Source organism: Anolis carolinensis, chromosome 3, assembly GCF_035594765.1.
Source record: "Anolis carolinensis isolate JA03-04 chromosome 3, rAnoCar3.1.pri, whole genome shotgun sequence".
NCBI classification, from domain to species: Eukaryota; Metazoa; Chordata; class Lepidosauria; order Squamata; family Dactyloidae; genus Anolis; species Anolis carolinensis.
The window spans coordinates 247460238-247472518 of record NC_085843.1 but is presented as its reverse complement, the minus strand read 5'-3'; the positions used below and the strand labels follow the sequence as shown (position 1 = coordinate 247472518).

The following is a 12281-nucleotide window of genomic DNA, read 5'->3' as shown; positions in this document are numbered from 1 at the left end:
ATGTGCGGTCGGATGCCTTCCAAGTTTTCTGCCAGTGGCACTCTAGCCACCGTCTCATCCTCTTCATCACCGCCAACTCCCTAGTAAACCAAGGAGCATTCAGGATGGAAGAGTGCAGTGATTACTGCATGGAAGAGTGCAGGAAGAATTTCTTTACTCATAAGTTAAGTGTTCCACAAGGAGGGCATAGTAGAAGATACATTAATGCACCATTACTAACATTTATGTTTATGTGATAAAAGAGGCCATAGTTAATTAAATGAATCCAATTTTAGCGGTTACAATATAGGAACTATAGTTTATTCAATACAGCAGTAAAAGAATGTGCTTTCACTTTGGGCCTAGATAATATCAAAGGAGAACACCTATTGCAGCTCAAATTTTTGGGTGGGTGCCTGAAAACACTTAGCTTCATCTAGAGAGGGCAAATCTTGTTTTGGTGATGTGTGTTTCAGTTATATTTATTATGGATTATTACAGTGTGTTCCCTGTGGAATATTTTAAACATTATTGGAAGCATTCATTTGGTACAGAAAGAAGGAATGTGAAAAGCCAACATACTGGGTGGTTTAAGTGTTGGTCTATGACTCTGAGAGACTAGGGTTCACATTTCCTTTCAGACATGGCAGCTCACTGGGCGATCTTAGGCAAATCATGCTTTCTCAGCCTCAGGGGAAAGCAATGACATACCTTCTTTGAAGAAATCTTGCCAAGGAACCCTCATTTTTTAAATATATTTTCATTCCACCCTTTTTGTTAGAGAGAGAGAGAGAATGCTTTTTCAATTCATGTCAAATGATTTTAGTCTCCTTTTCTGAGACCACTTGGTTTGCCCTAATTCAAATGTTATTATAATTCCAGTGTGTTGGAAATGTTATTTTTTTCACCTAAGCTGTGCAGCGAATAAATGAAATAAGAATTGAACTGAAATTTCCCTCAACTATTTCACACAAAAATAGTTTTACATTAGCATCTCATATTTATAGATAAATCAATTTATGTTAGCTGATCCTGGTATTTCAGCCCCCCGCCCCCCAAAAATTCTCAGGGTGGTCCGCGAGAAGGCCTTACATTTATTATTTAAACTGTTATTCTTATTCATATCATGATCACCATGCACAATATATCCCATATGCATGGGGGTATTGGGATAATGATACAAAAGGTTTGCTAGGGTAGATCCTCTCCCACTCAGATACGGGCCTGACACAAGCCTTCTGAGCACTCATGGACATCTGATATAGTCTGGCACATGCATAAAAATGAAGTGCCCCATTTTATAGCAATAAAGTTATGTTTAGTATCATGTGAATACTTGAAAAAACTGCACCCAATACCTGTTTTTGTTTGGATGTATTTGTGTTTCCTCTATTGGGGTGTTGACAGATAGCTTTAACTTTAGTGGGATGATGAATTTCATCTGAATTCAAAAGTGGCATTGAAGGTATTGAAGCAACTGAGGTAAAAAGTTTAGCATTCGGATTAATTCCTTTACAGAAAGACAAAAATTCAGTGTGGTTTCCCTACCATTCTACACAGAAGTAGCCAGCCACCATGACTGTATGAATACAGGACAACCCCCATTTTCAAGGGAGAAACGCACCCACAAATAACAGTAAACTTTATTGAAATGAAGGACTTCTGGTTGAAACTAGCACAGATCATGCTGGAGGATCTGGAGCAGGCATGGGCAAACTTTTTTGCCTTGGGGCTGCATTGCAGGCTGGGCCAAGAGAGAGGGGGGGCTGGGCACACACTGGGTGGGGAGGGGCAGGAAAGGGCAGAGCCACAGTCATCCTCAGGTTATTCTCCTGGGATAAGGACGGGGCTACTCACCCCATGCTTATGCTGCGAGTATCCCAATCCTCCTCCCCTGATCTTCGGGCTGTCCTCTTGGCATTATGCCAGGAGGAGGGTGAGACAGGTGGTGGCTGAGAGTGCTCCAGAGGCTTCTCAGCCACCACGTGCCTTCCTTGAGCCATCCTCCTGACATGGATGGGGCCACTCACATCGTCCTTATGCCAGGAGGAGGGCAAGACACACAGTGACTCAGAGCACTCCAAAGGGCTCTCAGCTGCTGTGTGCCTCCCTCCTTTGTCTTTTTGGTATAAGATTACGGTGAGCCACCATGTCATAATGTTGTATGTTTTTCGTATGCTTCTTGCCGATTTTAATGATTGTTTTATTGCTATTGATGTTTTACTGGTATGTTTTATAGTCGTGTTACTGATATTGATTGTTTTATCAGGCTAGCCCCCATGTAAGCCGCACTGAGTCCCTTCGGGGAGATGGGGCGGGGTATAAAAATAAAATTATTATTAATATTAATAATAATAATAATAATAATAATAATGGAAAATAAGGAGAACCTGAGGTAAGCATCTAGGGGCCCGCATTTGGCCCCCGGCCCTTAGTTTGCCCATGCCTGCTCTAGAGAATGCATAGAGGGCATATTTTGTGGGCCATAGATAAATGAAATTGTGGGTACCAGTTCTGTGGATAAAAAGGATTTTATTCTAAATTTGCAATTTTAGATGTACACATTTTACAGTGTTAGGCCTGCTATGCTCAGATATTCATCCATGTTTTCATCTCAACGTTTAAAATAGCCTGAATCCAATTACTGGGTTTCCTTTAGAACAGAGCTATTGACTCAATGGAAAATCGGTAAGTCAAGATTTATGTAAGTCCCATTGATTCAGTGGGTCTATTGTAGTAAGCACAATTGGATTTAAGTCATTTCTTTCTGTGTTAGGTTAGTTTTATGGGAGCCTTAGACATAGGGTTCTGAACAATTACCTGAAAGTAAACTATTATTGAACTAAGTAGGACTCAGATTCTGTGTATATATTGAGAGCACTGCATTGGTAATATTTTATTCAAGAATATTTTCTGTTACTGTAATGCCCTCACTTTAATCCAATATACCAAGTAATCAAAAAATAGCCTTTGCCCTCCTGGCAGAAAATGCAAGTTGGATTCCAGTAAATATAGCTAATTAACCACAGCTATAGATATAAGATGCAAAACCTGGCTAAATATTTGTAGCTGCCTGCCTGCAAAATGTGTGCAGTTCTGCTTTAGGATATTGTGACAAGGTGAAAAAAAGGTCAACAGTTATATCAGCATGTATTTTCCCCTTAGGGAAGAAGCCTAGTGGTGTAATCAAAATAAACTTGATTATAGCAAGTGTGAGTGTATATGAAATAAAGATCAGATAAAGCCCTTGAAATTATCTAAAATTTCAGCAATTTAACTTGCTTCATATGAGACTACCTGTCTCTTTCAATGTACATTTAGGAAAACTAAAAGTTCAGCATTATGTTTTCTCTTTTGAGGGAAGGACATATACATATAGTGCTTTTCTAAGTACATTTGGTAGAAGCCATGTCCTGTGGAGATCATAGGTGTAATATATATTGCACAATCATAAAGTAATCCCTTCCATCCCATATAAAGTAATGTTGTCTGCTTCCTCAGGTGTGTCTATGTTGTATTTTCCCAGTATAAGACAGAATAAAAGCCATGAAAGCACAAAAAGAAAAATTGAACTGGTGAACAGCTTTCAATTTGTCACCTCTATCTTTTGTAATGTAAATGACAAACAAGGGGAAATAGCCATCCATTTCTGAGTTTTCATGGACATCTGACCTTAGATTGTTAGCAAGAGAATTCTGGATTAGATGAGCCCATATATTTTGATCTAGTGTATTATTTTACTGTTCCATCTTTAGGGCAAGCTCTTTCTTTCTAAGGAGCTTACAACATCAGTGCTAAAAACAAAACAACAAATAGAATAAAAACACATAAAGGATGCCAGGAACCAAATCAATGGAAGAATAAACAACTCTTTAAAAACCTGCATATTTATTTATTTTATTCATTTAATATATACTCTTCTTTTCTCCTGCCAAGGGGCCAAAAGCAACTTACAAAATGTAAAATAAAAGCTTAGCTTTAAAATGTGCAATATTTTAAGATATGACTTACCATATATATTTTCACCTGTAAGTCAAAATCATGTATAAGTCAAGGGCAAGCTCTGGGGCCAAAATTATGAAACTGTATATGACCCGTGAATAAATCGAGGGCCATTCCATGGAGAGGGAAACCAGCAATAGTCCCTCAGGGGAACAGATGCCCCTGGCCATATCTGCCATTTCCCCGCCCAGGCATTCAACAAAGTCAGAAGCAGTGCCATGGTGGAGAGAGTACAGCTTCTTTTAATTTCTTCCAAAATTGACAAAGGTCTCTTCTTTCAGAGAATGGGATGGTTCCTCTTTCGGTAATAGTTAAGGTATAAGTACTCACACTGACCCATGGATAAGTCAACCCAGGTGTTTTTGGAGTTGATGTTTTGATTAAAATGTCTAGACGTATACATGAATATAGTGGTTAAATCAATCATGTTCCTGCTAAAATAGGAAGGCCTTAACCTGCTGGCAATAAGATACTAGGGAGGGGCTAAATGGACCTCTTGTGGGAGGGAGTTCCATAAACTGGGAGCAACCTCTGAGAAAGTGTTCTCACTAATCATACCTGTGAAGTTGGCAGGGCCAAGCGAAAGCCCCCCTCCCAATCTTAGAACTTGGAACAGCTCTTATGGGGCCACAAGAGAGAAGGCTAGTAGAATTCTTAAGAAGATGAATTCCACAACCATGGAGGCCACCAGTGAAAAGGCCCTGCCCTTGGTACCTGTGAACATGATAAACCTTGGTATGATACAAGCAAATTACCTAGCTCTCCATAAACACTGAAACGGCTTAATTTTGTGCCAAACAGTTTCTAGAATTCTGTTATAAACAGAGAACATTATGATAATCTAATCTCCAGGTAAATAAATCAAGATTCACTTCCTCCAAATTGGGTTTTACTTGTTGAATTGGCATATGATGGTAAAATGTATAGCTAAGAATTTTGGAGATAGGGTTTTGTGTTAATTGTACTTTCCACTTGTCCTAACTGTAACTTAAAAAAAAACCTGTTTCTTGTAAACAACATGGATGTCACAACTGTAGACAGATGAAGAAAAGATTTCATTCCCTATTTATATTTAAACAGTCTATTATATAATGGAAATATATAGAGTTTTATAGTGATTGTTACCAGCATATTGCAGTAGCCTCAAGTGAGAATGGTTCCCTGCGACCTAAACTCAACTATGCTTGTCATACTTACTAATAAGCACAAGCACACATCTTTTTCTTCCGCTTCCATTCACATCCACACCCACCCACATCTCTCTAAAAATCAACCAATTTGGCAGTGTTGAAAATGTATCTGAGAAAGGTCAAGCTCTGAATCAGTTGAAAACTAAAATGCTACTAAGAGTACCATAGCTTCTCTTTTCAGGAGAGTTATGCAAGTTAGCAGTGGAAGCTTTATGATATTATGTGTGCTGTCATAACAACTTTCTACTTTAAGTGAAGCATAGACCATCTTGCATAATGAAATAATGGTTACAGCACAGACAGTAGCTATTTTTAACATGCTGTGGATAAACCTCAATGAGTGTATTTGATGTTTTCGTTAGATGATGAAATGCTATTTTTGCACACAGGTGAAAGCTTTCTATTTACTGACTTACATTTGGGGACTTTAATAGAGATGTTAAACAATGTTCCCAGAACAGGCATCTTCCTTCTTTCACTTTCATAAACATCTCCCTTATGTCTCATTGTATATATCACATCAAAATATAGCAGAATGCTACAGATTTCTGATACAACTATTTGTAAACACTGAAATGAATCAGTACTTTTCTCTTTTTATATCAATAAACATATATCTGGAACACACAAAAACTTGTTATAGTTTCAATATATGATACAAGTCAAAAGTCAGTGATTCCAATAACCATATCCAGACACTGGAGGGTTGCACAGTATACCAATCTGGGGGCTGGTATGCAACTATGAACATATCAGAGGACAGTGTGTGGTGGGACCTTGTATATTTCCCCAAGTACACTTGAAAGTCATAGAGTTGCTCTGTGTTTTAAGTAGTTTGGTCATGACCTATCACATCTTTTTGTGGTGCCAGGTCTGGAAAGTATTCTTGGCTTGAAGGCAACCTCATCTCCACTAGACTTTGTCTTGTGTCCCTCCACATTGGGAATGTAGATGCCAGCATTTCTTGGCGTTCTGTACATTAGTCCCAACTAGAGTAAAACTATTCAATCAAATGATGAGTCAACACCTGGGTAAATCTAATAAATTCAGTGGAATTACTTTAGTCAAAACTAAAAGAAATGTTAGACCATATTTCAAAGGGCACAGTAGATGGTTTGGGCAGCTGTCCATCAGAAGTGTTTTTCTGATATATTAATAACATCCTGTCAACTACTATGTCTACTGCAGACTTCATCTTTCTGTTACAGAGTTTTTACAAATTTGCATAGGTTAGCATGCAAGCCATTTACATTTGGGACATTGTTGTTGCTATTTTACTACCAGTGGTTTAAGGCAATTTGACAAAAAGATTACACTGAAGGCTGTGTCCAAAATTTAAATCTAATCTAAATCTAATCTAATCTAATCTAATCTAAATCTAATCTAATCTAAATCTAATCTAATCTAAATCTATCTAATCTATCTAAATCCATAATAAAAGCGAAAACCCGTATGTGTGTATGTGGCACAGATGTCTGCTCACACAGACAGCCTCTGGCCTCCACAAACAGGCTATACTTCCCAGGGTTAAGAATCTAGCAAGTCACTCTTTTCCACTGACATTACAGCGAGTGCCATGAACATGCAGCCCAGCCCCTCCCAATGTCCTTCCCAAACACTACAGCCCACCACTCAAGGAATGCTTTTGTTTGGGGGCCATTTCATCCTAGATTTTGCTTTTTCTTCCACCACAGGCAGGCATCCCAGGGTACTCCATTGCTGTGGAATTTGCATGGCCCCGCCCACTGCCCTTTCCTTTCCAATCTCTCTGCATAACAAACATAGCAGAACTGAGCTGCAACTAAACTTACTGGAGGAGTTTTGGGATTGACTCCACATGGTGGAAGTTATAGTTCACCCTGCATCAAGTCAGACCACTGTCACTCCTACTGAGGAATATAGAGGAGTTGTAGTTCACCTACACCCAGAACGCTATGAACCCAAATAATGATGGCTCTCGGCCAAACTTGCCATGCAGACCCAATATGCCCAGATTTGACTACTGGTGGGTTTAGAGGGAAACTGGACTGAAACTTGAGGAGTAGTAGGTACTGGGATTTATAGTTCACCTGCAATAAATGAACATCATACTTGGCACACAGAGCCCCCATAACCAATACAACATATTGCACAAGTTTGGGGAAAAGAGAGTTATAGTTCACCTGCAGCCAGATAAACACTGACCCCCACCGACAATACACTAGGACCACACAGAGAACCCTCATGACCTACTGAACATACTGCAGGTATTTCTAGGAAGGGGCCTTGATTTTAGGAGTTGTACACCCCCATCCAAAGACCACTGAACCCAGCCCAATGACGAATCTAGACCAAACTTGGCACACAAACTGAATATTGCCTGCTGTGGATACTGATAGATATTTCGGGGCAATTGCCCGGGGAATCTAGAAATTGCAGTAGTTCACCCCCATCCAGACAGTACTGCACCACACCTGGTACACACACCCAAAATGGCCAACTTGTAATGCTGACAGGGTTTGGGCAGTGTTCCGTCCCCCAGGACGATGGTTTGCCTTACCTATTGGTCGTTTGTTTGTTTTCCCTCCTTTGCATTTTGTTTCAGCCTCTGGCTGCAAAAGCCCAGGAAAAGTGGCTTGGAGTCTGCAAGAGCTGGCTGCAGTTTTCTTTGCAATGATTGGTCAAAGAGTACAACATCTTAGGACCGCCCTTTTTTACCAGGGTCTAGTCTCCATTTTGGAGCCTCATTTTGGCTATAGTCTTCCAACGTGCTGCAGCTGTGCAAAGCTAACTGGGACAAATCATCCTCAAAACCAGGCCAATCTAAGCCTATCCAAATTAGATAAGTATTGAATTATACTGATCTGGAATAGGAAATCTAGTTAGAGGAGCAGGGTTATTCCGTCGCTTCTAGAACTAATCTTTGCTGTAAAGATAGGGAAGGAAAGAGTTTCTCCTTCTAATATAGACAGCGTGATTAGGGTATAGTGGTTTTATAATCACCTTTGCCTTCTGGAACCAGGGATAATTCTGTAACTAAAACCTATAGAAATTTGTTTCATTTTCTGTAACTTTAAGATCTGTGCCAGGTTTACAACCTTGTATGAATAAACATCCTTTTTTTTTGAAGTTTTCCAGACTCAGTCTTTCAATATTTTTAGGACAGCTTATAGGGATTTGCAGTTCGCCCGGATAAAGGACGGCACGTTTCAGCTTTATAGTTTTTTTATTGTCTGGCGGACGGCACAGGCAGGATTCAGCCACGATTCTGGGAATTGTAGTTCACCCACTCCAAACAGAATACATAACATTAAAAGACAAATAACACCATTCTCAAATGGCCCGGGCATCGCCGGGACCCCAAGCTAGTGTAATAACAATTATTTTCATTGATTGAGGGGGTGAAAACACAGATCCCAGTCCAAAATGTATTGTCTCAACAGAAGACAATACATTATAAAACAAGTCAAGTAAACTAGATATATAGATTACGTAAAATCTTCCACAGCAAACAGATCCAAATGTTTTTGGAGCAGAAGGGATCAGACATTGTATCGCTATGCTTATTAGGTATGATAAAAGTTGTATTCCAGCACATCTACAAGACACCTGGATATATAGTTAAAGCAAAATCATGCAGACAGAAAAATTTATCTATGAAGAAAGATTTGGAGCTTTGAATTTAGAACTCATCTATGGGGGAAAGGCTTGGAGCTTTACAGTGTACAAAAAGACTTGAACAGCAGAAATGACTGTGCTGTATAAAATTAGGCATAATAACAGACAAGTTTTTCTCCCTGTCTCTCTCATAAAATTAAAACCCTGGATCATTGAGTGATGCTGACTGGAGAAATATTTAGGAGACGCAATTGAAATGCTTTATATGATGTATCATTAAAATATTGAATTTGCTGGCACTAGCTCTTTACCCCCAATTTGGCTTTAAAAAGGGAATAAACAGAATTGTGGAGCATGAGGCTATTGTGTTATTCTGTGCCTTCTGGGTTGTTTTATACTTTCACATCAATTCTAACTTATGGTGATCCTCAGATCACAGGGTTTTATGGTGAAATTTGTTCAGAGGGAATTTGCCATCCTCTGAGGCAGGAAGAGTGTGACTTGCTCAAGGTCACACAGTGCAATTTCATGGCTGAGGCCTTGTATTTGAACCCTTGTCTCTTAGGAGTCCTAAACCAATATTCACACTATACCACCTTGGCTTTTTTAGTAGATACTACACTATATATACAGTATGACCCATGTATATGTGGAGTATATTTTCTTGGACTTTGCATGGATAATTGTGGATAACTGTGAACCAAGGCTGTAGCCAAAGGGGGTAAGGGGTTCAACCCCCCCCCCCAAAAAAAATTCAGGTTTTTTTTTTTAACCTGGTTTACTCGTGAATTTTAACTGGTTAACCAAATCCCCATGAGTGTCCACTGAAGTTAATTGATGGAGCCTGATTTCTAAATTATTTTGCGTTATGGAACTACTCTTCATGATTCACTAAATAAAAGCCTCCCCCCCCCCCCAAATTATTTCTCTAGCTACGGCCCTGCTGTGAACCCAATAGAAATGAAGGACATCTGGCCCAAGAATACCATAACCATGCTGTAGAACCTGGAAAGTGCCTAAAAATGACATAGTTTGTAAGACATGAATGAAACCACAAATACAGTATGAGTATGGTCTTGCAAATCGAGGGTTGTACTGAACGACATTCACTAACAGCAGCAGGACAATACTAATTTGCTTGTAAATGCCTTGTATGTTTCCCACGAACCTATGACTGACACTTTGGAAACAGGGTACTTTTTAACAGATACAATATGACTCTTATATGGTAGAAGAGTACAGGTCTAGCGTAACTGTTCTTATGTTGTGGAAATGTCTTTTAATGAAGGGATTGTTGTTGCACTTCCCTCTTCTGTTTTTAAAGGCTTTTATTCTGTTTTCATTCGGTGCTTGATCTCAATCCAATATTTGGATATCTTATGTAATTGTTCGCCAGTCTTCTAACTGATTTGATTGATGTTTTAACTGTTTTCTGCTTTATTTCATGTTAGGAACTGCATGTGATTCCACACTAGGCAAATGGCAGGATATCAAACAAACTGATACATTTAGAGATCACCTTTATCATCTGAAAGTGCGGGTCCACACTGTCACTAAAAATATTTTTTGTTTCAGGGCAAGTGGGGACATAGCTAGAAATAAAGATATTCCATTGCAAGTAATGCACTTTAATGCGGATGCCTTGAAATTCAAAAGTTGCCCTCAAATACCTTTGAATGTCTCGAAACTCAAAAGTTGCCTACAGGGAGTAAATTAAAACAAATTAATTACATTGACTATCACACTCAGGGCTGGTGCCAGACATCCTGGTTCCTGAAGTGAAAGGGAGTTTCCCTGCTGCATCCAATTCCACCCACTGGCAGCTGAATCTCACATCAACCTGGTGTGATGGGACAGCATTTTTTACCTTAGCTGAGGAAAGCAGATTAACTGAAAGCCAGGAGGCAATTTGGCCGACTACTTGGCTCTGTACCTCCACAAAGAACAGCTGGGTGCAACTGTTTCTGCCCCTTCGGCACCACCAGCACCTAGTAATAGGTTTCACCCTGATCCCACTTGTTGAACTTACTATCAAAGACAAGAATTTTGCATCCTTTATGAAGTGTAGGCTGAAAATAAGGTACCATAGAAAATAGCATACCAGTTCTTTCCGTGTTCTTAGGGTTGGAGAGAGATATCAGTAGAGAATAACCGGTCTGAGTCAAGTCCAAGTAATCAATTAATATACCATATAGAGCTAAAGGTTCCTTAGTTGCTGACTGAACGGCGGAAAAAAGGAACTGCCTAGCCCCGCCCACAGGGCCTTATATACGGGAGAGTGGGCGGGGCTCGCACCAAAAAGTTTCATTAGAGCTTCTAGAAGGTTCCGAAATGCTGCGCAGGCGCAGTAGGAAATCCCATATGTGCGATTTCTACAGAAGCACCACGAAGAAGAAGCAGTTATTATAGTACTAGTATTCCATCCTGTCATATGGAGGGGCATTTGAATACCCCAAAGGCAACAGATTCCAACTGATCTTGGAAGCTAAGGAGGGTCAGATCTGGTTAGTATTTCAATGGAAAGGCTTCCAAGGAATACCAAGTCTGTAGACTATTCTTCAAGAAGGGTCTGGCAAGACCACCTCTGAGTAGTCATTGCCTCAGAAAAGCCTAGGAAATTCATGGGGTTGCCATAAATTGACAGGCCACTTGAAAGTACACACTAACACACATATTTAGAATTCTCAGCCATAGGATGTTGCCATGGCAGCTAAAGTATAATAATAGGACTATAATATATGCAGCGTGAATATGGCCTTGGTAATGTTACAAGGGGGGTAAGAGAAGGGGCAGAACCGGGTGGTTTTGGTAAGGATGATACACAAGAGTGCCACATCCCATTTTTTAATACATGGTGATGTAGTAAAGTGACATCCATTTTATAAAATGGCAAAATCAAGGGTTTTTTGGCATTTTTCTTTTGGCAGGGTGGGAAATCTTTTCAGCTGTGGATGGTGGAATTCGTGAATATGGTGATCTGACTGTATACACATATTTTTCAATGCAGTGGTCTCACCTTGATATTCCTCCCTCTCTCCACCTGAAGCCTGAGAATTGGGAAACTGCAAGACTTCCCGGTAGAAGCCAAAACACAATGCTTGTGCATAATGGGGGAGAAACAAACCTTGAATGAAGGTAATATTGTATTTTATATAAATTATAGAGGAGAAAGAGTTAGCATGTTATCTATAATCACAATCTGGCAAGTTGAAAATAACATATAACCCTGCAGTTATTGTAAATGTCGTTATTGTAAGTGTAGTTATTGTAAACGTAGTATGTTAGTTGAGAAGCTTGTACATCTATATAATTTTCTGTGGTTGTGACATTTGCCATTCTTTCTTTTTTGTGTCATTTTATATCCCTATAATGTAATTTCATGTAAAGTATGCGTGTTAGTTTAAAAAATAAAAACTTCCCAGGTATAAGCCAGAATACAAGGCTTGTGTATAATGGGGGGACCTTGTATGAAAGGTAGTATTGTGCAGACAATGAGCATATTCACACTAATCA

General features: G+C 39.5%; 1 protein-coding gene across 3 annotated transcripts in view; it reads left to right on the top strand.

Moving 5' to 3' along the window:
- Positions 1-12281, top strand: part of spsb4 (splA/ryanodine receptor domain and SOCS box containing 4) — a 252980-nt gene that overhangs the window by 140525 nt on the left and 100174 nt on the right. The window contains exons 1-2 of one of the 3 annotated variants that reach the window (XM_062976559.1): positions 7878-11576; positions 11776-11903. The exons of 1 other annotated variant lie outside the window; for it this stretch is intronic. The gene's annotated coding sequence lies outside the window, so the exon portion shown is untranslated. Of the gene's footprint in view, positions 1-7877; positions 11577-11775; positions 11904-12281 lie in introns of those variants that run through there. One more of the 3 variants, XM_062976560.1, reaches the window with a different exon arrangement.